The sequence below is a fragment of the Paroedura picta genome, chromosome 1, assembly GCF_049243985.1.
Source record: "Paroedura picta isolate Pp20150507F chromosome 1, Ppicta_v3.0, whole genome shotgun sequence".
NCBI classification, from domain to species: domain Eukaryota; kingdom Metazoa; phylum Chordata; class Lepidosauria; order Squamata; family Gekkonidae; genus Paroedura; species Paroedura picta.
This window is the reverse complement of record NC_135369.1, coordinates 27,864,898-27,869,173: the sequence shown is the minus strand read 5'-3', so window position 1 is coordinate 27,869,173 and position 4,276 is coordinate 27,864,898.

Below are 4,276 nucleotides of genomic sequence, written 5' to 3'. Positions count from 1 at the left end.
CGCGCCGACAGGGGGCGCCCTTGCTCCACCGCTGCTGGCGCTTCTCTCTCCGCCCCCCTCCCTCCCTCTCTCCCCGGGGTCGACCAAGCGAGGTGCAGCGCCTCTCCGGGGCCCGGCCCAGGGCGCGACTTGGCGGGCTCCCCTCGCGGCCGGCGCTGCTCCTTCCCGAGAGCCGGGCGGGCAGAATCCAGCGGGTCGTTTGGAAGGGGCCGCCACGGGCCGCAGCAGGCCTGGGTGGAAGGGCCCTGGCAAGCCGCCACCCTTTCCCCGCCACGCTTCCCCATCGGTAAAATATGCCGGTGCGGTCCGTTGTGACCGTGCCAAAAACCTCCTGACAGCAGCCCTGCAAGCTGAGCCTGGGTTTTCTTTGTGGAGGCAGCAGGGAGCAAGCAGGAATGGCCTTATACAAAATTAAAGATGCACCAATGAATTGGCCAAGATTTTCACGGCCAGAGTCGTGCGGCTGCTGTGGGTATTCCAGGCTGTGTGTCTGTGGTCTGGTAGCCTTAGTCCGTGGCATTTGGCCAGTCACCGTGGCTGGCATCTTCAGAGGTAGGACCCACCAAGACCAGGTTTCATTTATACCCAGAAACTGAACTCCTTGGGGAGGGGGGGTTGGGGGGGGGCACTGGACACCTATTCAGTTCCCACAACTGTTTATTCCTTTACCATCTGTATGTCTAATGTCTTCCACTCGTACTTGTATTTATTGCCTGGTAACATATACACCCTTGTTCTTATTGACCCTACCGACACAAAACATTTAAGGAAAGCTGTTTGAAAGGTAAGCGTACAATTGCACATCCTAGCCCCTCAGTGCCTGCTTGCACCCAGAGCTGAGCATATGGACCTTGGGGCTACCCCTGAGCTCAAACTTCTGTTTGTTAACTCTTGTATTGGTATGCTGATGGAGGGCCATCAGCTTGATTCAGGTCACTGTCTCAATCCTATCTCAGCCCAGTTAATTATGCATCTGAACTCTAGCTGAGCCTTCCTGGCAATTAACTCCCCTCCTCCCTCCTTTCTCTACCAGAGAAATTGCCATTCCATTATGTCTGAAGAAGTGGGCTTGCATACAAAAGTTTATAACTTGAATAAAACTTTGTTGGTCATAAAGGTATCCCTGGACTCAAACTTTGTTCCATGCCGAAGAGTGATTCCCACAGTGCTGTGTCCTTCTGAAGATGGACTAAAGTTACTAGTGAAGCACCAAGTACTGCAACTAACAGGCCACAACAGCAAATGAAACACACACAACTCCATGAGTAGATCTTAGGTGAGATAATTGAACCCAGGTCTTATCCCATGTATATTTTTAGTATTTAAATTACCTGCGTACCATGTGGCTTGCAAATGGAGTTGAATCTCAAGACTTCCCCTTTCAAGAATTAGGTTTTTGTCCTCTTCCCCCCCCCCCTTTCCAGCCACCCCCTTTCTCCAAGGAGCTTATAACAGTTTATGGTTCTCTCTGCCATTTTATCCCCACAACAATCCAGTGTGAAGCAGCCAGGCTGAGAAAGAAAGAACAGCTCGGCCAAGGTCACTCACCTCTGAAGTTTCATGGCAGAACAGAAATATGGGAGTCTCCCCAGTCCTAGGGCCTTATACCAAGAGCTCCCACTGAGTTTACCACTGAAGGGAGAGATTTGTACCCACTTTTGCCTAAAGCCTTCCCAGTCCTATGTGACACACTAACCTTGTCTATTTTATCAAGGAAGATTAAGATCTTGTATTGGATGATAGCTATGTTAAAGGGGGGGGGGGCAACTTGTTTACCTCAGCTTTAGAGATAAGGACTACTTAGAGATAAGGACTACTTTAGAGATAAGGACTACTTCCCATACTTGGCCTCAAAGCATGGGAAGGGAAGTTCCACAGAGATGGAGCAGGATGCATGCCTCCGAGGGTGGTAGAATCTCCTTTGTTGGAAGTTTTTAGAAGGAGATTGGATGAGCACCTGTCAGTAGTGAGTGATTTTTAAGTCCCTGAGTGTGTGGGGCTGGACTGGATGGCCCTCGGTGGTCTCTTATAGCTTTGTGGTTCTGATTCTGAATTAGTTTGGACTCCCAAAAGCTTAAGCTGAAGGGCGTTTTCTTAGTCTTTAAGGTGCCCCTAGAGTTTTCATAGGTAAGGCTTACGTACCCTTTAAGCTGTTCTTGCTCTGGATCTGGTAACACATCTAGGGAAGTGGACTCCAGCTCCCCCAAGCTTCTGCCCAGTTGCCCTGTAGGGTGCACAAGAACTCTTGCGTTGTCCTTGCTGCTACAGTGAAATGTGGGGAACCTAGCATCAAACTCACCGGCAAAGTCATGGTGGTGGGATGTCAAGAGGTGAGAAAGAAGAAAATTCTCCTTCTCCCAGAATACTAGAAGTTGAGGGCTTCCAATTAAGCTTGAGGGCAGTAGATCCAAGAAGGAATACTTAAAGAAGTATACAGAGTGATGATGGTGATGACGAAGAAGAAGAAGAAGAGTTGGTTCTTATATGCCGCTTTTCTCTACCCGAAGGAGGCTCAAAGCGGCTTACAGTCGCCTTCCCTTTCCTTTCTCCACAACAGACACCCTGTGAGGTGGGTGAGGCTGAGAGAGCCCTGATATCACTGCTCGGTCAGAACAGCTTTATCAGGGCCTATGGTGAGCCCAAGGTCACCCAGCTGGTTGCATGTGGGGGAGCACAGAATCGAACCTGGCTCGCCAGATTAGAAGTCTGCAATCCTACCCATTACACCAAACTGAAAAATGTGGAGTTTACTGCTAGAGGATGTGGAGATTTGCGCAGGAATAGACAGCTTGAAAAGGGGATTAGATTCATGGAGGTCTATCAGTGGCTATTGACCATTCTAATTGAGGAGAACCTCCACTTTGAGAGGCACTAAACCTCTGAACTCCACCGCCAGGAAGCAACGGAGGAAGGTCTCCATCTCAATACCCTGTTGTTGGCCTTGCAGAGGAATCGGTTGGACTCTGTATGAAACCACATGCTAGATGGACCACTGGTCTGATCCAGCAGGATGCTTCTTATGATCTTACAAGTTCGCCATCATTTTATTTATTTATTTAGATTTCTATACTGCCCTTCCATACTGCTCTGGGCATTTTAAAGCAACATGAGCCCATGGTGCAGAGTTCAACCCCCCCCCCCCCACACACACACACATATACACCCTGCATCTTTTCAAGAGCCAAAATAATGGCGGGCTGATCATTGTTAATGTGAAAAGAGAAAACTGCACAATCTTTATGCAAAGAGCTTTTCATGCCAATCTCTCTTAAGTGGTTTTTCACTAAGTAAGCATTCAGACGTCACAACAAAATATAAATAAACCAGGATTAGTGCAGGAGTGCTGTTTGTGGCCTTGTTCCTACACTTGAATCTCTGCCCACCCCCTCCCCTGCTTCTCATGCCGAGCACAATTAAGGATTCTTGGTTTTGAAATAAGCTCAGCTCCCTGTAGTGTATGAATGCAGGCATCCGGCTGAATTGCCTCTGTCACAGGGAACCAGAGTTAGCTTCACACCAGGAATCCTTAGTTACACTCCCTGGAAAAAAGGGAGAGGGCCGGAGCAGTGCATTATGTGAGCTCCAACAAGACACCGTGTTTGTGCACATGCTTCAGCTAAATCGGAGCATTTGAATGAATGCCTATCAGCATGTTACTGGGGAAGAATGTGAAGCCGATGTAACGTAGAAAAGAGGTGTTTTGTAAACAGGGGTGGGGAGGGGATGTGTGGCTCAGTGGAAGAGCTTTTGCTCGGCGCACAGGGGGTCTCGGGTTCAATCCCTGTCAGCTCCAGTTAAAAAAGGCCAGGCAGAAGGGGATGGGAAAGACCTCTGCCTGAGACCCTGGAGAGCTGCTGCCAGTTTGAGTAGACAATCCTGACCCTGATGGGCCAATGGCTTGTGTCAGTGTGAGGCTGTTTCATGTGTGTTCATCTTCACTAAACCAATTTTAGTTGGTGATTTGTGGAACTAGCTGTGCAGCACAATCCTATATTGGTTAAATTATCAATAAATCTCTTTGAGTTCAGCAAGACTCCATAAGACTACAAGGGCTGTGAGGCAGCATCCATTTGGCAAGCAGAAGGTCCCCAGTTCAGTCCCTGGTTTCTCCAGCTAAAATAAGCTGACCAGGCGTCCTGATTCTGGCTCCCACTCTTCTGGTTTTTTGCACACTCCGCAAAATTGAATTATTCAGGAGGGCTTTTCTGTGCAGGCAACAGAGTCACACTGTGCTAAATGTTTCACAGATATACTTGGATAAATTATTAGGGGTTGT